General features: G+C 41.5%; 1 long non-coding RNA gene across 5 annotated transcripts in view; it reads right to left on the bottom strand.

Annotated features, from left to right (window-relative positions):
• Window positions 1-21,937, bottom strand: part of LOC310706058 — a 346,770-nt gene that overhangs the window by 26,308 nt on the left and 298,525 nt on the right. For 2 of the 5 annotated variants that reach the window (XR_014525610.1, XR_014525611.1), the window contains 2 exons: window positions 10,306-10,415; window positions 9,211-9,846 (listed from right to left, as the gene is read on the bottom strand). The exons of the other annotated variants lie outside the window; for them this stretch is intronic. This is a non-coding gene — a long non-coding RNA (uncharacterized lncRNA). Of the gene's footprint in view, window positions 1-9,210; window positions 9,847-10,305; window positions 10,416-21,937 lie in introns of those variants that run through there. 5 annotated transcript variants of the gene reach the window in all.

The raw sequence follows: 21,937 nt of genomic DNA on the forward strand, positions 1-21,937 counted from the left end.
TTTTACCTAATAGACACTTTTTTTACAACACAGTTCCCCCCTAATATAGTGCATTTTTATGTCATTTTCAACAAATATATGCATTTGTATGGACCCTTTGTGAATTTTTGTCCCAATTACTTGGCTGGAGAACTGCACTGCAAAATTCAGAGAAATGTGACTTGGTGTATTTTGGCATACGCATTGTCTTGCAAAATGTGGATTAAGAAGACTCACGTTTAAATGTGAACTGAATCATATTCCTTCATCCCTTCCCTACTGAAAGTAAAACCAACTGAATACAATGGGCCTTATCTCTAAGTCGTGCATAGAATTGCGCTGTTACCATACCATACCACTAAACGACTCTAAATTCTGTGTTATCCAGCTATGTGCCCAATGTTCAATGGCAACAGAGTGTCCATAAGAACAAAAACAAGTATTGTCTTTGAACACCTTGTAGACTGATGTTCAGTTCAACCTGAGATGCTAACATTAACTGATTTATTTCTTTGTCTTATGGGAGGGGGTGATTTCCTGAGATCTTTGGATGAAGGGCAGTATATAAATTTAATGCCACTACTGCTGCTGCCAATAATAATAATAATAATAATAATAATAATAATAATAATAATAATAATAATAAAAATAATAATAAAAATAAAAAATCCCACCTTGACTCGCTTTAGATATGCATGCGCAAGTTCATATCTATAGTAGAGCTGTGTGTGTGTGTGTGTGTGTGTGTGTATCTATCTATCTATCTATCTATCTATCATCTATCTATATCTATCTTCATTATATAACAGGGTTGCCAACTGAGTTGAAAAAACCTGCCCTGCTGTTGTGACTTTAACATCAGCTTCATCTGCAGAAAGCAGTCGATGAAGCTTTTCGCTACATAGAGATTTATCATTATTATCTGCTATCTGCACCTCAAATTTAAAAGCAGTGAAGCAGAGGATAGTTGGAAACTTGGCGATTCTAATATATAATTCTTTATATGCACAACATACGTTTCTAAAGGTTGTCTTGGCAATCTTGCATCTTATTTACCAACACAGTTCCTTGAAAACTTTTTTTTTTTAAAGATGGCTAAGGCTATAACATAATTTGGAAATGTTCGATTTCCTTATTTGATAGTTGCCCTATAGAACCTCAGCTATTAAAGTGTGCAGTTTTTGAAAAAGTTTATTACTGGCGAGGAGAAAAAAGTCACAGTCATGAGTGAGATTATCTCAAGAGCATCAACCGATCTTATGCAAAACAAATTAAGGAATCAGGTTTGCATGTCTGTATCACAACTACCCCTGAGCTATCCTGCTCTAGTTGCTCAGAGATTTAGGTGATGCGGCCTGCCTAAGTGCCTAGACAAACAGAGAGAAATCTTTGCTGTGATTACGACGATTACCTTTTTCCACCGCGATTGATTCAATGGAAATAAAATCAGAGCTATTTTGTAGCCTATATGTATACTGTGTGTGTGTATATGTGTGTGTGTGTGTGCGTGCGTGCACACGTGTGTGTGTGTGTGTGTGTGTACACACAAACACACACACAATCCAGCTGACTGCTGTAGTATTGTTTTTGATAGGGGGAAAGGCCTATTGTCTAATGGCACTTTAAAACAGTATTTTTTCATTATTTGAACAGTTGCATTTACCCGAGAAGTGAAAATTACACACGCTCCCCTCATATAGATGCTGAAAGGGAAGAACGTGGATTAGTTTATAAACCTGCCAGCCTGGAAATACTGTGCAACCACCACACTCTGCTTTTACCGATTTACTCTTCTGCAAGACCAAAAGGCATGATTATAGGGCAAGACAGGAAAGTGAGGGGGGGGGGGAATATATCAAAGCATTTGAAAGCAATGGGATTTGAGACATTAACTGTAGCACAGCACACCCATAACACAATTTATTTTCTCTTTTCTGAAATGAGATGTAAACACTGGACACATTATGCTGCTTTAGTCTGAAATAGATAGCGCCTGAATGAAGATGTTGATTTTTTGCCTTGCTGTTTCCCCTTTAAATTTCCATTTTACGAGATTGTTAACCATAAGCACAGCCCAACGGCTCAAGTGCATTTCTGCCTACTTAGACCAGTGCAAGCTTATGCTGATGTGCCAGTCAGATGATCACTTTCAATTGAATTTTATTTGGAATCTCTCTATCTTCTCCCCACCCTCTCTTTCGAAGAAGGGGGAAAGCGAGTCACCAGTGTGATATGGGATAAGTGTAATCCACCTGCTAGATTACTGAGCTGATTCACACATTCAGGTTCAGTAGCACTTGATATCTCATCATGGATGACCTGCAGATAAACGTGTGAACTACCTGAGTTGCTAAGTACTGTGCATAAGGTGATAGAGTGAGCTTATGTGAAATCCCCTTCTGCAGCATGGGAGTAATAATCTTATCTCACATAGTTGTTGTGGGAGTCGCTGGTTTAAAAACAACAACTGTAAAACTGCTTGAGCACTTTAAAGGTGCCTTTTCATTGAGAAATATTATAGGTGTCATTTTTGCCATCTTTTTGGCACTTATTGAAGGAAGGGAAAGGAGAATGTTAGCCGCTTTGAGACTCCTTCGGGTAGTGATAAAGCGGGATATCAAATCCAGACTCTTCTTTCCCTTTCTACAAGCCTTTTGAGTAGAGAGCTTTCCCTATCTATCTGTATTAGTTTTGGTATTGTTTTTAACATCTTTTTATTGTTTTATCACTTGTTTGCTCCCCTTGGATGCTTTGGGAGGAGGAGCAAGACAATCAATCCATCCATCCATCCATCCATCCATCCATCCATCCATCCATCCATTGTGGTCCTAGATTCATTTCCTCCTCCCCTCTTCTAAAGGTCAGGTAGTTGTTTATTTCCTTGTCACCTGACGGGGAATAGTTGCAGTCACCTTCAAAGGTAGCTCCAAGTAGAACATATTACAGTAGTCTAAGCGGGAGATAACCAAAGCTTGTACCACTCTGGCAAGACAGTGCGCAGGCAGGTAGGGTCTTAGCCGGCCTACCAGATTGAGCTGGTACACAGCTACTCTGGACACAGAATTAACCTGCAGTTCCATGGACAGATGAGAGTCCAAAATGACTCCCGGGCTGCACGCCTGCTCCTGCAGGGGCACAGTTACCCCATTCAGGACCAGGGAGTCCCCCATACCTGCCCATCCCCTATCCCCACCAAACAGTACTTCTGTCTTGTCAGGATTCAGCCGGGTGGCGTGGTGCCTACCGGTGCCTGACTACTGCATTACTCTCAGGAGACACACATGGCTTGGGCCCACAGCAGGCCCCACAGTAAGTGCCACCCCCTGGGTGAGTGGCACCCAGTGAGCACCACCCCCCACCCCCTAGCTAAACTGTGTGTGTGTTAAAAATGTTTTTTTGGGGGGGGGTCCACCTTTCCACCTGGGGCTGTCTTTTTCCAAAAAACAAAGCAAAGCCAAACTTTTCTTCTTTTTGCAAGCTGCTAGGAACTGACAAATTGACCAACCAGGGAATAGGCTTCCTTGGGAGGCTATGGACTCTCCTTCATTGAAGGTTTTTAGGCATCTGCCAGGGATGCTTGAGTAGAGATTCCTGCCTTGCAGGTGGTTGGACTAGATGACTCTTGGGGGTCCCAATTCTACATACAGCTCTAACTACAACTAATCCAGAATGCGGCAGCTAGACTGGTGACTGGGGGCAGCCACCGAGACCATGTAACACCGGTCCTGAAAGACCTACATTGGCTCCCAGTACATTTCCGAGCACAATTCAAAGTGTTGGTGTTGACCTTTAAAGCCCTAAACAGCCTCGGCCCAGTATAGCTGAAGGAGCATCTCCACCCCCATCGTTCTGCCTGGACACTGAGGTCCAGCGCTGAGGGCCTTCTGTTGGTTCCCTCATTGCGAGAAGCAAAGCTACAGGGAATCAGGCAGAGGACCTTCTCAGGAGTGGCACCCGCCCTGTGGAACGCCCTCCCACCAGATGTCAAAGAGATAAACAACTACCTGACATTTAGAAGACAAAATGTGTGACATTTTAATGTATTTTTAATCTTTGTTGGAAGCTGCACAGAGTGGCTGGGGAAGCCCAGCCAGATGGGTGGGGTACAAATAATAAATTATTATAATTATTATTATAACTGTTCCCCTATGGAAAATTTTCCTGCATGCCACTACAACAAAATATCACGGCTAGGCCATAGCTAGGGGGTGGTGAGGAAGGCCTCCGCCAGGGGCGCAGGCGAGGGGCAGCGGCACAAAATTGGCTAAAAAAATATGTCCATATATATGTATAAATAAAAATATCAATTAGTGTGCGAGGAATTGAAGTGCATGAGGAATTGAATGGGTAGAGGGGGAGTTGGAGGAAAGGCAGAAAGAAGAGCTAATTTGTCCATGGCTAGGGAGCGCAACCTGGACGGTTCTGCCAGGAGTGCAAGATCACCTAGCTATGACTCTGATCACTGCCATTCTCTCTGTCTCTCCCCAGTAGTCAGTCAGCATTCCATGACTCCTGAGCATTCTCCGATATCATTGGACAGTTACTGGTCCCCACCCCACACTTGCAAACCTCCAAACAGGGCTGCAAACTTGGCTCCACCTGTGTGCTTTTCCTGCACTGACCTCACTGCTGCCTCCCCTCACCCTCTGCTTCCTAGTAATCAGAAGCAACCAACTGGAGGTCAGGTGACCATGCCAACTGCTATTGTCTGTTTACGGAAGGTAGAATAAAAGCCACTCCCCGTGAAATAACTAAAAGCATGTCTATTTGCTTACAATTTTTTTTAAAAAATCCTACTGTAAAAATATAAAATAGAATTTTACCCTCCCTGAGAATTTGCATCAGGTAAGTGTTCCTTCCCTCGCCTCCCCATTGTCCCCTTCTGCTGAACACATTCCTTGCGCCAAATGCCCGTGCAGATATTTACATAGTTAATCCAGCAGCGCACAGTCTTCGGCTTGCAAGGTTCACATGGCAAAGAAGTGACCCCAAAGAAATGCACGTCTGCCTCATTTGGTTGTTAACGCCATCCATTTCCACAATTGTGCTGTGCAGAAGCATAATACTAATAATTTGGGCGAATTGAAAAACAGCTAACTGAGACTCATTTGCAGACATGCAGTTGGATGTGGGGGAATTTATCATTTGGGGGGCAAGACTCTGCTATTGATGCCTAGGAAGCCGCCGCAGAGAGACGTATCTTGTTCCTCCTTCCATTTATTAACTTTGTTTTGTTCACCTGAGCCGAGTACTGTGTTAGACTCTGAAAAACCACAGCTGTACAGGTAGCTACAGAAGAGTGAATGAGAGAATCTCTCCCCCCATCCACCTCCCCAGGCAGGTTCTGCTCCCTGCAGAAATGATTTGTACCTCTGGCTGATTGTCACCAACAGAAAATGAAAAATAGGAACATTCAATGCAAAGTAATGTGTTCTGTACAATTACTGGATTAATAATTTTATTCCATTACTATGTGGGGACATCAGGTTGAAGATCTGCAATTCTGGTATATTTCTAAGCGTCCTGTTAAGAGAGTGAGCAAGGGTCAGGAAACTTAATTATGCCATAACTAGATAGAAATTGCCAAGTGATAAAAAGAAACATCCAGCCAGATTCAGCAGGAAATTACAGCTTTAATAATATAGCATAATGCCTACTTCTATACAATTATTGAAGAGACCGTGAACGATTTTAAATAACAGGCTTGGGTTTCCAGTAACGACGGGGGGGGGGGGGGAGCCTGAAAATGACATTTTGAATTTTCCTGTAAATATTTTTCTGTTAAAAAGGCATTATTACATGATCAAAACTCTTACATTTAATCTGGGACAGATAATGTAAACAGATTAACATTTTAAAAGGCTAAGGTGGTGGTGGTAATTATTCATAATGTTATTTATCCCTGTCCAAACTCACCCTGTACAATTGTATCCTTGTTCCTTCGTGGTTAGGTTTTTGATATGATTTTAGCTGTAGAAGTAATACACTGAACTAAATCTTTTTTCTTTCTTTTTTCTTTCTTTTTAAACCTGAGCATTAAGTAAGGCTGTATGGTCTCACTTTCTTTCCTCCATGAGACACTGTTTGTGATGATATTTATCTCCAAACTGTATTCCTGCAAAGTAGGCAGATATGAATGAATCAAGATGCACTTTAATGTGGATGCGCAATATTGTCTTATACTTCTCAGATCAGCAAAGATTAAAGTGTGCTTGGCTTGTGTGCATATGTGTGTGTGTGTGTGTGTGTGTGTGTGTGTGTAAACATACTTATATACATACATATATAATGAAATATTAATTCATTATTCACTCTAAGCCAAGACATACTCATTTAAAATATTAAACATCATATATGTAAACATGCCACATGCTCTAAAGGTCCTTTGCAATTTGTGTGGATATGTGTGTGTCCATTTATTTCTAATGTAAGGAGGAAAACTCATTTCTTGTGCAACCCAGGAGAGCTCTGCATTTCATTTTGTATTCTGTGGATGCAGATTAATCAACCTGACTCCGTTACCCAGGGCTAGCCATTCCGTCTAGAAATCTGCATATCTGCATATTACTGTTCTTCCCTGAATTTAATTTCCTACAGGAGCTGATATTAATCACTCTGTTTAAACAGAGGGGATTTGGAGTCTATACAAATACGACATTTTTTGTGGAACCTTTTCCCCGCTATATATTTTTTTATTATTTAAAGAGACAATTGCTCAGTATGCTATATCTAACTATAGTAGATTCATTCTTTACTTAATAGATCTGGTGCCTACTTGCTTACACATGAATAATTAAAACATAATGCTGCAATAAAAATGGCACTGACGCCTTTATGGGCAGCCCAGTTATTTTCTGGTTGCCAGTTCTATGCATCTAAACTGAAAGTTAGCAAACAATACACACCACCTACAGAATCCTCAACTGACATAATGTGTACATGCTTTGCACTCTAGAGTCTGTATCAAAGGCAAAATGTGAAGCTAATCTGAGGGTTCAATTCCATCCCCACACAAATCAAGAGGACTTCTGTGTAAGATGTGTATAGGGTTGCACTGTAGGAGGTACTTTTAATAAATGTTTTATGGCTCTTGACTTTTATTTGTGTCCCTCATTATATTAGGTGTGTGTGGAGAGAGTGCTTTCATTTTGGAAAGACCCCAGGGAAAGGACCCTTCTTCATAATTTCTCCCTGCAGAATCCCTGTCAATGAAGGTCATTCCCCAGGGGGAATTAGCCTGGCCTCGGCTCAGGCATGTTGTTGTTGTTGTATAGTCGTTTAGTCGTGTCCAACTCTTCGTGAGCCCATGGACCAGAGCACGCCAGGCACTCCTGTCTTCCACTGCCTACCACAGTTTGGTCAAACTCATGCTGGTAGCTTCGAGAACACTGTCCAACCACCTCTTCCTCTGCTATCCCCTTCTCTTTGTGCCAACATCCCTCCCAACATCAGGGTCTTTTCTAGGGAGTCTTCGCTTCTCATGAGGTGGCCAAAGTATTGGAGCCTCAGCTTCAGGATCTGTCCTTCCAGTGAGCACTCAGGGCTGATTTCCTTCAGAATGGATAGGTTTGATCTTCTTTCAGTTCATGGGACTCTCAAGAGTCTCCTCCAGCACCATAATTCAAAAGCATCAATTCTTCAGCGACCAGCCTTCTTTATGGTCCAGCTCTCACTTCCATACATCACTACTGGGAAAACCATAGCTTTAATTATACGGATCTTTGTCAGCAAGGTGATGTCTCTGCTTTTTAAGATGCTGTCTAGGTTTCTCATTGCTTTTCTCTTTAGCTAATGGGGCCCTTCCGCTGCCGCCTCACCACCGCCGCACGATTTCTGTTCTCATCCTGAAGCAAAGTTCTTAACCCGAGGTACTATTTCTGGGTTAGTGGAGTCTGTAACCTGAAGCATCTGTAACCTGAAGCATCTGTAACCCGAGGTACCACTGTAAACATAAACCACACTCCAAAACTAGCTAGTCTAACAATCAACGGGATGAGTTTGTTGCAATTAACTTAATTTCCATTGGGTTGGAGATAGAATACTGAACGCTTTACTAGAAAGAGAAATGATTTTTCTCCCCTCTGGAGGTTGAACTGTAAGGTTCCAACCAAACACACGCAGTACTATTTCTACACTGGGGTCTCCGCCTTGTGGAAACAGGCTGTGTTCCAAATTGCAACGTGGTCCCATCAGAGGACTTTTCACTGGTGCAAACGGCCTGCATGAATGTCCCTAGAGAAGCCTCCCATTCCTTTTACATAATGGCGATGCACCCAGGTAAAAGGTTCCTTTGAGTCCTATAGCAGATCCCCTCTGTGTGCAGCTGTGTTAGCAGTGTTCAGGAAGGAAGGGTGGATTGTGCACTAATTCTGAAAGAATGCAGTTCGAAAGCAGTTTCCTGCACGGCGTGGGGGGGGGGGAAGAGAGATTGAGTTGCTGTTCCATGGTTCTTTGGAACCTGGATGTGGTACTAGGATCCATAGGAGCCAACTCCTAGGGGCCGTGGTCCCCCCCTCCAGTAAAATATTTGAGGTGGCCAACCCCAAAGATGATGATGGGCATTGTCATTCAAATGATGTGTGGACTCTACATCATGTGATTGATTATGCAGGGCATTGCTTACCTGGTCCCCCACAATATTTTATTCAAGTTGGCACCCCTGCCAAATTAACTATGTGTAAGGTTTTTGGTTTTTTTAGGGAAGGGGGGGGTTGTAGCATTACCTCTTTTTTGTAAGTAGTGTTGAAAATCATATGATTGAAATACAGTGGTACCTCAGGTTACAGACGCGTCAGGTTACAAACTCTGCTAACCCAGAAATTCAGGTTAAGAACTTTGCTTCAGGATGAGAACAGAAATCGTGCTCCGGCGATGCAGCAGCAGCGGGAGGCCCCATTAGCTAAAGTAGTGCTTCAGGTTAAGAACAGTTTCAGGTTAAGAACGGACCTCCAGAACGAATTAAGTTCTTAACCCGAGGTACTACTGTATGAGGTTTAAACCTTCAATTAAGCAAAGAAATAAATATTATCAAGCCATCTCCTACCAACATCTCACCTTCCAGGGTTCTATTTTTGGTCATGCTAAAGCAGGCATCCCCAACCTTCGGCCCTCCAGATGTTTTGGACTACAATTCCCATCATCCCTGACCACTAGTCCTGTTAGCTAGGGATCATGGGAGTTGTAGGCCAAAACATCGGGAGGGCCACAGGTTGGGGGATGCCTGTGCTAAAGTGTGAGGGAGTGTTAGAAACTGCTGCGTTAACGTCTGTGAAGGCTTCCTGTTTGATGGTCAAACTAAAAGTAACTTTACAGGCGCACTTACAAAAGTAATTGGATTGTATAATAGGCACTTGTATGTGACTGGATTTGCTTTGAAAAAACATGCAATTTTTTTGAATTTCTTATCAAAGGCCCTTATAGCTCTATGAAAGGATTATTTTGGTACTGATATCATTCAATTTTGAACAGCTATGCTACTATATTTTCTTTGCCTGTTGTAAATCACAAGGGTATCACCCCAGGCAAATAATGGCTTAGCCTGTTTATCTGTCTGTGTTAATAGCATTTTATTTGAAGTCTTGAAATGTGCAAGTGGCTTTAAAATGGCACTATTACACAACTTCGTGTTTTATTGCAAAATGACACGGTCCGGTTTCATTTGTTTTGCTCTGAAACCTTAATGTTCTGTGCTGTCAACATTTCAGACGTTTTCCATTCAAAGTTGAGCAAGATCCTCTTGAAGCTAGACCCTGTCTGCTGGAGGCAACAGGGAGTACTTAACTTGTAACAATATTGTTTCGAAGATTACTAGTGTGGTTTTCAATGGTGGAGCGCTTTCCGCCATTATTTGTTGTGTTGCCAGCTTGTCTGAAAAGGAGAAGATTAGGTTAAATTGCCTTTTTTCTAATTAACACAAACTACCTGTCTACATTTGTTCAGAAGCTAGTGCATATGGAAAAAATTTCAAGACATGTATGCTGTTGCTTATGATGCTCCAAACACTAACAATTTTATTGAGCAAAACTGTGGTTTTCTATTTTAACTTGGCACAAGGAATAGCGGGTCTGTTAGTCAGGGATGATGCAAGTTGTAGTCCAAAACATCTAGAGAGTACCAAGACACTAGACTGGGGAAGGCTGAATTAGATGAAATAATTTGTTGGGCTTCTGAGAATTGTTAAGATACCTTTGGAGCTCCAGAAACATGTCAGATATAACAAGAAACCTTCAATATGCCTTAGGTGTATGCACTCCTCCTAAACTTTTCTTTCTTTTTGCAGCAGAAGGGGGAGATTAAAAGCATTCATTTTTAAAAATTTTAAGTTACCCATGGTTCCTTGTGATGCCCAAAGTCGGGGAATTGTGGTTTGTTAGAACAAGCCCGAATCAGAACGTGGTTTCAGATCCTGGCTTCTTCTCAAGTCATAGTTTAGGACCCTACGGGAGAACAAGAATCTTACTACTTGGGCAAGCCTAGTGGTTTCTTGGAACTCAGAGGATTGACTCTGGAAAATATTTGCCATGCAAAACCTAACCATCATCAATCACATGAGCATTGCCCAGATAACCATTCACCCCATTGGTTTATTTTGATCATAACTGATACTTCCTAACCATCTTTGGAATAGTAGTCATGTGGAATTCTGGACTAGCAGGTCACAAGGAGTAAAATAAGTTTCAGACGGTAGCAAATAGAGTAGGAGCAAGCTACACTTTCTATATGGATGTTTTGGTATGTTACACTGTGTAGAAATAGTACCAGTTTCATACTCTGCCAGAATATTGCTATGACACTCTGAACTATGGGTTTCTTCTGTAAGCAACTTGATAAAAGAGAGGGGTAAATGTGAGGCAAATTGCTACAAGTAAATATATTGCATAAACCTGGAGAAATGTGGATCATGATGTTTCTTTGATTTAAGTCTTACACAGCAACAATTCTTTTTATTTATTATACCGAGTGTCTGGAAAAGTGCCTAATCTCCAGGAATCTGAGTACTGGAGATGTATGTCAGAAGAAAAGATAATTGATAGTAAACGTCAAATATTAAATCTTGATCTAGTTATTACCCAGCATATTAGCTATGTAAGAAGCTTAACAATTACAGCTGTGATTGACTAGGTGGGATCCAAAATCCTAAATATCAACTGCCAGAAGGGATAATTATAACACATTAGCACCTGCATGCTTAGACAAGATTGACAACTACCGTCTAACATCTGCTTAATATCACTTTCATACTTTTCACATTTTTCCTCCTTTTGAAAGGAGTAACAAAGATGTTATTGAAAGATAACAATAAGTCATCATTTGTGTTGCACATGCAGTCGATTACAGTTGTGTGTTGTGTTTGGCCATGTTCTGCCACTAGCTGATTTTGAAATTAAATAAGGAGCATTAAACCCGGTTTCTAAGAGATTAGGCAGCTATCGTTGTGGTGTGTTTTCTAACAAAATGTGCTTGTCAGCTGGAATCCTCTGAAACTGCAAAGTGCAGAAGCCTACCCTTCAACAGGCTGGATGAAGCAATCCAATTTATAAGGTCTGCAGAAAAATGGCTCATAATCTCATAATTAAAACAAGAGCAGATTATCTAATTGGAGGTGACCAAAGTTTAAGGACCGCTGTATTTGAGTACCAGAAGCATAAGGAACTCTCCTTCCTAGATGAACCTTATTTAGGCTTGGTAGTGGATTTATCTACAGAAATGTACCTGCAGACGTGGAGCCAAAGAGTCAGTGGGATAAAGGAGAATAAATCTTATTCTTCAGAATAGAGGGCAATGGAACTGGAAATGAATACAGAAATACCAACATCCCTACTGAGAGACACCAAAATCACATGCTCGCTGGCCCAAAAATGGCTTGCATTTTATGACCGGGAAGCTAGCTGCAAAAGAATAAATCAGTTTCTAGGGTGGGGGTGATCTTTCTTCTTTCATTTGAAAGCAAATCTCTGCACCATAGGCATTGCATTGTCATCTGATTTGGGAAGAGATTGGCTTCTGCACCAGTGCCTTTGTTTATCCGAAAGTCTGCCTCCCAAGGGTCATTTCACATGGCCTTATGTATATTGTAGTGCCTTCATAACAATAACAGTTTGCATAGTTGTATACATGAACTAAGCACTTGCTAATTAATCTGATTGTTGTTGGAGCCTGTGGGGCAGACACCCTGATACAGCTTACTAACTGTTCACTGGAAAAGGAAGCTTCACTCTCAAGTCAGAAGGCTTCAGATATAGTTCAGCCTCTAAAGCAGGGGTAGGCAACCTAAGGCCCATGTACCACAAGCGGCCCACAGGGGTAGTTTAACCGGCCCCCGAGCCACCCCCGAACCGAGCCACCTGCTTGGCGAGCCCCTGCGCACTGTGCTAAACCAGCGCAGTGTGGCTCGGGGACTCACTTCCATGGTACTGGATATCACATCTGTGTATGCTCAGACGCTGGAAATCATGTCTGCACAGACGCAGATGCCAAAAATAGTGTCTGCACAGACGCGGGAAATCGTTGCCGCATGCGCTCATGCATGCGCGCAGTCCAGCCCACAGAGGGATCTCCGCTGGAGTGAACCGGCCCAGGCGAGGTAAACCTTGCCGACCCCTGCCCTAAAGCTAACCAGCTCTGGGCCAGACCAGCACCAAGAATGAAGACCACCTGGAGTCTCATACACACTACTCTGAACTCTTTGGAGGAAATGTGAGACATACACACGCCCAAATGAACAGAGATAAAGTTGTGTGACACCAGTCCATGAAAGATGAAATGTGAAAGGAAAATGTTGTGAGTTAAAGTATCACCAGGTATATGATTAAAGAGATCCACTGTATATTGGTCCAGAGGCAAGTAGTATCCTCTGGACTTGCTGGATGGGACGAGTTGCCCTGCTTCAGTTGTAAAATTGCCGGGGACAGTTAGTGCATGCTTATCATTTCTTCTTACTCTGCACGTTTGTTAAATAAACACGTTTTTACAAAGTCAGCCTAAGTATCCAGCAATGGATCTCCAAAAGAAAGTGACCTGGAAAGGCATTCCCAAACTTCCACTAATATGGGGGTACAAGAACTAAACAGTCTCTGTGTTGTTAAGCAGAATCTAAAGGACACGTGAATTAATGTGGCCTGCTTCTACAAGACCTAAAACTTTATGTAAGCTGTGTAGACAATTGCCTTGTATATGGCAGCAGCGATAAAACCTTTTAAACCTTCAGCAGTGAGCCAGCTCATACATATGTTCAAGGACTTGATGATTGTTGCAGTCTGGATTTGTGAATGGGCCATAACAGATCAAACAACATGGATACGCCTCTCGTTTCTCCTTAGGTCACCACAAATATCAATTGACACACTCAGCTGAAAGCCATCAGTATTGATTGATTAAAGGATGAGGAATTGAATGACACTCAGGAATGTGTGAGTAACAGCCCCAAACATGTGATTTCCAGCAAATCCAGCATCTAATGGGTTAAGAATGCAATTCTGTGCTCACTTATTCTGGATGGCTATTAAGCTCTGTGAGAGTAGCTTCCAAGTACATAGTGCGTAGAATGGGAGTCCCTGTCCCCGCTTCTGACCATGATCTATAAAAAGACCCTAATTTTCTAGGGTTAATATTTTGTTTTGGTTCCATATTTTACTTTTCCATTCCTGCATGGACTCTCAGTTGATTAGGGAGACCCTGATATTCTTTGATTGCCAACTACTTTTCAACTGGCTCACAGTTTGCCATCGCACAATAACTGCCTTCAGTTATTGATCTTCCCAACTCGTGCCAGCTCATTAGAATGGGATCTGATTTCTCCCTATGCCACTTGGCACCGATCTTGAACTTGGCTTCCTTGGAAACACATCACAGTTTGGCAGAATGTCTGCAAATTCTTTCACTGTGCGAATTGATTTTATTGGTTTGGGTTTTGGCCTATTTCCCCCCCCCCTTTTTTTTAGTTGAACAAAATCCATCGGTGAGAAGTCTATATTTCAATTGCAAACATACTAAACACATCAAGCGTCCTCTAATCCACCAGGGTGCAGGACACTTCAGAGTTGCTTCTTAGCAAACAGATTTGGTCCAAAAGCAACAGGACAACTCCCGCAAATAGCAAACTTGGAATTTGTAGCTTGAAAGATGTAGCCTATGTGCAAGGTGACAAATGCCTAGAAATATTATTCAGCTTGCCAATGGAACATGTTTTCAATTTTCTCCTACTAGTTCTTCTAGTAAGTGACTTCACCCTATTAGGCCAAACCAAACATTTGCCTACCCATGCTCTAAGGCCTTTCCCATTCAAAATACTGAAGGCAGAGTGATCTCCATGTATTCAGGAGACCATCTCCTGGCCATTAGCTCCTATCAGCTGACCATTTTGAGCTATTCACCAGCAATCTACCTAACAAAAGAATCCTTGGCCAGCAGCCTAGCCCCATGATTTAAAGCAATTTTAGTGTTATAGCAGATTATAGCATTAACAAGGCTATTTTCCAACTTGCAGTCAGAAATCACATACTCCACAGACACTTTTAGCAACTTTGGCTACAAAATATTTGAAGCAGAAATTCCACGGAGCAGTTTGCTGTGGCAAGAGTTGATGCAACAGAAAATATATGGAGGTTTCCACAGTGCTGGTTGCCTGGGGAAGAAAATATCAATGCAACAAACAAAAAAAAACAAAAAAAACCCTATACATTTGGATCAGCTGCTCTCCTGCTATAAAAAGTGCCACATGTACCCAAAAGACACTTTGGGGTGCAAGAACACTTGGCATAAATCAATAAATGCCCACATGGAGAGGGATTCCCTCATATAGCATAGTAGAGCCTTGCTTTCTCACACTATGGTATATCAGGAATTTCTGGGAAATGGAAGGTCTGTTTGCACCTATGTTCTAGATCTGCTTGTCCAACCCACTCCCTCTGAAGAGTCAGGAACATGAATATCTTGTATTCTTTGACCAAGTGGAAAAGGAGGCTAAACTCAAGTAGAGGAGGGAACATAGGCTTCCCATTCCTTGTAAGAGTGTGGCATGATGGCTGAATGCCCATGAGGATGCTATTTTGGTAGAAGGGGCAATGGGGCATTGTTCTGTCCTGTGATGATCCCTCATTGTATGAGCCCATCGAGTTTTAGGATGGATTCACATTGCTCATTTAAAAAATAAAATAAAATATGACATGGAGAATTTAACTCACATTTAACTCCCTGCTAACCTTTTCCCTATCGTATTTGCTGCTATCCCTGGTGCCCTTAGAAACACACAACACGGCACAACAACTCCAGACTCTAAATTGGCTTCAGCTCTTGTAAATTAGGAGGAGATACAGGCTCTGCAGCAAGAATACTTCCAGAGGCTGTTATTACTCCACAATGGGAGACATAAGAGCACACCTACTGTCCAGGTATTTGTAATAGATGTGACATCTTTTTAAATGGTGAGGCAACTGACTTGCAATGCAAGAGGTGGAAAATTATTCCCTTTAAAGATTTTATATGCAAGGACTTGACTTGTTGTACAGTCCTTCTTACAGGGGAATAACTAGCCAACCAAATTGAAAAAAATAGTATTAATGGTCATGTGTACAGCTGTACTAACAGATGGATGCAATTTTTCAGTTTCATCTTGTTTTGGACTTTGCATAGCAGCAGTCCTACTGTATAGAGACAACTCTAGAGATGATTATATTGATGAAAAGATCAACTTAAATGGCCATTTTTATATTCAGCTTCTAAAAGAGCTGCTTAATCCATAAGTTAACTGTTAAATGACTTGATGGTTGAGAGCACTTGAGTAACCTGTCTATAATGTGCTAACTCCTCAGTTGGTAATTATTGATTAAGCTTATATTACTATTTGCAGTGCAAAGGAGTGGAAAGAAAATGTCTTATACTCGGTTTGATTTTTCTTAAGCTATTATAGCAAATGACTTTACAGCAAATGAAATTTCTGTGGAGCACTATCACAGAAAAAAGCCTATGCATGACTACTCAGAAGTAAAGCCCATTCAGTTCAACGAAAATTTACTCTTGCGTAAGTGTTTATTACATTACAGCCGCCAACGGAGTGAGTTTCATAAAATTAGAATGTACTCGTATAGGATTACAGTGTAGGTGTACTAAAATTGAATATCTGAATTGCTTGCTTAGAAATGTTATTGTAGTTGGAATGTATATCACCTATTCATTATCCAGTGCCAAACCATGATAGGAAATGATGGGACAACAAGACAATAGGAAGCATATTTGTATAACCCTTTTTTGTAACAAAATAAAAACAAATCCTTCCAGTAGCACCTTAGAGACCAACTAAGTTTGTTATTGGTATGAGCTTTCGTGTGCATGCACACAAGAGTATCTGAAGAAGTGTGCATGCGCACGAAAGCTCATACCAATAACAAACTTAGTTGGTCTCTAAGGTGCTACCAGAAGGATTTTTTTTTATTTTGTTTCAACTACAGCAGACCAACACGGCTACCTGCCTGTAACTTTTTTGTAAGTGCCCCAAACTCCTAATTAGCTCAGTAACCCTTGCCATAGCTCTATAAAATGGACAACTATTACTGCCTTCATATTATTACAGAGAGAAGGTAGATTGCCCAAGGCCCCCAATGAGTTCACCAAGCTCAATGAGTTGAAATTTTAACCTGGAACTTCCAGGTCACAGCTCATGCCATTAACTGTAATTTTCATACTCAAAGGGATCACATAGTGGGTAGGATGACATCACAGCAGAGCCAATCACATTTTGCTGTTAGTGGGAACACAGGACAGTTGAAAGTGATTAAACAAATAAGCAAAGAAATGTGTTATAAAATGACTAAAAAGAGGAGGCACTGCTGGGGGAGCAGGATGTTACTGAAAACTCAGATTCAGCGTATCCCTTGATAGAAGTAAACAGGACTTCATTCCAGATAAACGTGTTTCAGATCAGAGTGGAAACACTGTTAAGCTTTTCCAAATGCAACCATTTCATGGAACCTTTTTCTTTCCTTCCAGATCATTTGGCATTCCTCTTTAAAACAGTATTTTTGAATGCTGAGCTTGATTTCCTTTTAAAGTTTCATGCTTCAGACAAAGTTTGATCTCTTCCCCCCCCCCTCCAACACTGATACAGTTTTAGAATACTGTTTAGTTTTATGCCTCTCACTTCTTTGACATTGTTCTGTAAGTGCTGTCTTCTTAAGAATAATGTTTCTTCTGTCATGGGTATTCTGCTATAGTTGTTCCATCTCCAAATATGTTTTTTCCATATCCACATGTCAATCAACACTCCCTTTAAATGAGCAAATGACAGACAGTAGAATTCAAATTAAGGATAACAGTTTTATGCTGAAACCTAACTGCTGATGGTACCAAAAGGTGTATGCGCATCAGAAGTGGGAAATATTCCCACAAAGGAAACATATTCAAATATGTTTATTTCACGAAGTAAATAAGGCTGGTGTTCCATAAGAACATTTCTTGGAAAGAACTGCCTACGCTAAGCAAAGTGAGCAAGTCCAAACTAGCAACACACACACTGGGGCTTCCCCATTCATTTATATGAGGGAGGTAGATCTATCCACATAACTGGATATGTGAATAGACCCTTTTTCTCTTTTGATAGCCAGCCACCAGCCACTCCTTGATAAAGTAATATGGGGGAGTGCCACACTTCATCAGGAATTCCTCCCATCATTGACTGCACACACAAACACAGTGGTGGTGAGTAATGCACAGTTATTGTCTTTGTTTATTCCCTGGAGTCTGTTCTGCCCTATGGGCATCTGATCTGTTGCTCATACATCCTCTCCCTGTATCCTTGCCTCATCCTTCTAACTCCACCTCCACCATCACTGCAACTATCATTTAGAAATAGCCGTCCACAAATATATCAGGACCCAACAAGCTCAATTCCGTCTCCTTTTATTCTGACGTTGGGAAGTAACAACAACAACAACAACAACAACAACAACAACAACAACAACAACAACAACAACAACAACAACAGGAAATTATTGTTTCCTCAGGTTTGCTCTGCCCATTTGAGAAACAAGAACACCACAAAATGCTTAGAGTTCCAATCAGTCCAGTGCAATCTTGTTTATTTTAACAAGGAATCCTTATCTAACTAGGGGCTGGTAGCAATTTATCAAGGTCAACTGCCAGCGTGAAAGCCTTTTGTCACACATTGTGCTTTAAAAATCACCACCACCACCCCACTTACTGGATTTGTTCATTAAAAGCACGTTGGGCTCAGCTTGTAGACAAATTTGCAGACCTTCTACAAGAATAAACCATTTAAACTTTGGTACCAGCATTTCTATTTCAAGTCTGGCTGACTTGGAAACTACTCAGATTTATTTATTTTTGAGAACATATTATGCAGTGTTGAAAAGTGTCTTCTTTCATTCATATATATATATATATATATATATATATATATATATATATATATATATCACCTATTTATATTGATGTTTCATGCTTCCCCCTCCCCCCTTCACTTGTCCTCATTGGTACCATTATGCAGGCAAACCTTTAGTGTGGTTGTGCTACCCTATCCACGTATGCACCTTGTTTTTCCCTATAGCAGAAATACATGTCTCAACGTTCTTCACTTCTCCATGAACATACCTAATCCCTTTAAAAGTTATTCATGACAATCCTGAAAGTAAGTCCTGTTGAGCTCAGTGGGTCATACTTCTGCAAAGACATGCACAGAACTGCGCCATACAACTGAAATCCTATGCCTACCCACCAGGGAATAAATATAAATAGGAAATAAACCCTATGGAACTCATGCTTCTGATTGTACTTTTATATCCCTTTGAAACCAACCGAATAAGATACGCTTCAATGAGACTTTCAATGCTTTTAGTGCATTTTATTTAATCCTGCCTAACTTGGATTGGATTTTATTTAATCCTGCCTAACTTGCCAACAAAGGTCCGTATAGTAAAAGCTATGGTTTTCCCAGTAGTGATGTATGGAAGTGAAAGCTGGACCATAAAGAAGGCTGATCGCTGAAGAATTGATGCTTTTGAATTATGGTGCTGGAGGAGACTCTTGAGAGTCCCATGGACTGCAAGAAGATCAAACCTATCCATTCTGAAGGAAATCAGCCCTGAGTGCTCACTGGAAGGACAGATCCTGAAGCTGAGGCTCCAATACTTTGGCCACCTCATGAGAAGAGAAGACTCCCTGGAAAAGACCCTGATGTTGGGAAAGATGGAGGGCACAAGGAGAAGGGGACAACAGAGGAAGAGATGGTTGGATAGTGTTCTCGAAGCTACCAGCATGAGTTTGACCAAACTGCGGGAGGCAGTTGAAGACAGGAGTGCCTGGCGTGCTCTGGTCCATGGGGTCACAAAGAGACAGAAACGACTAAACAACAACAAAAACTTAGTTGCTATATATATGGATTAGTGCCATATATATACATGGTACCTTCTAAACTGGGCAGGTTTTCTGAGAAAGAAGGGTGTATGTAATCGGGAAGTGGAAATAAGTTCCTATTCTCCTTAAAGAGCTCATTTACAAGCTGTCTGGCTGGTTGCAAAGTTGGGATGAAAAGCACTAATTTGTTTCCCCCCCCCCAATGTGTGCTTTAATTTTCTGTCTGGGGAGCGGAACAGGCCCGCCACCCAAGTGCTAAATGAAGATGGCAAAGTAATAACAGTTAATAATAGTTTTTAAAGATTTGCCACCTGTTGTATCAAAACATGCTTAAAAACCAGATATGAAACATATGGTTCTTCCTTGGCTGTGAAAAATGAACAGATGCTCCAAAATGCCCAAACTTGCAAACAACTACAACAACAAAGGGGGTGGGCATATGAGAAACAGACAGAGATGATCATGTGATCAATGATCAGCTTTTGAGAATCAAGATGTAACATAAGATTACAAGCTTTTGAAGCTGAAGGACCAAGAAGCAAGAGCTGCGATGTGCTCACACGTGCATGCAGGACACAGCACTCTCGGCTTTTTTGAGATGACATGTCAAATAACAAGCTTATGGGGGCCATCCTGCTTTTCAGTGGCAAGGCATCCATATACTACAGAGGAAACACCTTTGGCCACGTGCCCAGCAGTCCAGAGCCGGTTCACACATGTACATGACCACACAATAAAAATGATGGCTTGCTGCATGTATGAATGAATGAGTCATCACAGATGTAACACTGCAGGCAGAATTGCCACTGTTGTTCCACATCACCATGAGTGCTATGCTTCATTGAAGGCAGTGCGCACATTCAACTGGGAACTGTAGTTTATCCCTACAGGGCTACAGTGCTGGGCACCCTCAACAAACTATGGTTCTCAGGACTTTGGGGGGAAGTCAGGTGCCTTAAATGTGGTTTAAATATATGTTGCATACACAGCCCTACTTAAAGCAAAGTGGACTTTCATCGCCCCTTAAATGATAATAAATCAGCTTGTGCACTTGTCTTCACTTTTTAAAGTTTTGTTTTTTTACAAATTAACTTATCCCTCACTTGAAAGCACTGCAGCTGCACCTCACAAAGCTGACGTGGTGATAAATGAAAAATGGATGTGATTTATTAATGTGCAAACAGTATTTAAAAATCATTTTCAATTCTTGTCACTCTAATAATCCCTCCCACACTTCGGCTAGATACTGCAAGAGCACTTCCTTCTCCTGTATTCAAAGGGAGCTGAAGGAATAGTATTGCCCCAATTTGTGGGGCTTGTGCTGAACTCATGTTTCTGCAGAATCAAAAAGCCCAGAAGCTGTGCAACCCTGATAAGATCATCTGCAATAGTGTTTGCCAATCATCTGCTGGAGGCTGGGGAGTGGGGAGGATGCATTCCACTCCTCCTCCCTCTCATTTCTGAACTGATTGGCACTGCTTCCAAGAGTCTGACTAAGGCTGCACGGCCCAAGCTAGTGTTTGGGGTTTCCAGCCAGACAACATGCACACACAGCAGCTTGCTGGAATGAGGCCTTTGGATGCAATCTTAAGCACACTATGCATACAACTGGGGATACGTTTGGCTCAGTTTTCAGTTTAATACAAACTTTCCTAATTCTCATACTCTGAAACAATATGTTGTTACAGTGGTACCTCGGGTTAAGTACTTAATTCATTCTAGAGGTCCGTTCTTAAGCTGAAACTGTTCTTAACCTGAAGCACTACTTTAGCTAATGGGGCCTCCTGCACCACCGGAGCACGATTTCTGTTCTCATCCTGAAGCAAAGTTCTTAACCTGAGGTACTATTTCTGGGTTAGCGGAGTCTGTAACCTGAAGCATCTGTAACCTGAAGTGTCTGTAGCCCGAGGTACCACTGTATAAGAATTCTAAGGTCCCAAATATAAAATAAGCATTTCATAAATTTACAAGGCAAACACATACATAAGTATATAAACCACGTGTCTAAAATAGTACAGGAGAACAATCCTGAAGTCATTTTGACTCTCCCAGTGACCTCAAATATTTCTCTGCAAGGAGGAAGGAAATGGGAAAGCCTCTCCATTGTCTTTTGCTTACCTGTCTTAAGGGCGTCTTTGTGTATGAATAGGGTGTACCTGCGACCTGGATTCAGGAATTAAAGTATTTACCATCACAAAAGAAATGGCTGGGCTGTCCAGGTAATGCAGTCAGTGACCATTATCCTGGTAGACAGGATTTCTGCTGTAGACCGCCTCTTTCTGTGATGTATGGTATGTATGATGTTTTAGGGGTGGTCTCTGGCTACAGGGTGGGCAACTTCAAAAGTCTATATAAGGGCTTGCACATCATTGTTCAGGGTCCCTCCTGCCTCTTGTGTGTGGCAGTGAGCACCCTGTTGCAACAGTTAATAAATATCAGGCTTACTAGCTGCCTTGCTTCTCAATATTCTCTGGTTGGCCTCTGTTATTTTCTCCTTCCGATAAGGAACCTACTTAAGGACTCTATACGGGCTCTTGGATACCCCATAAGGGAAAAGGAGCAGTTTTTCTTATAAGATTGTGAACTGAAAGGC

This window comes from Podarcis liolepis (genome assembly GCF_965112155.1).
Source record: "Podarcis liolepis genome assembly, chromosome: 4".
Lineage (NCBI taxonomy): Eukaryota > Metazoa > Chordata > Lepidosauria > Squamata > Lacertidae > Podarcis > Podarcis liolepis.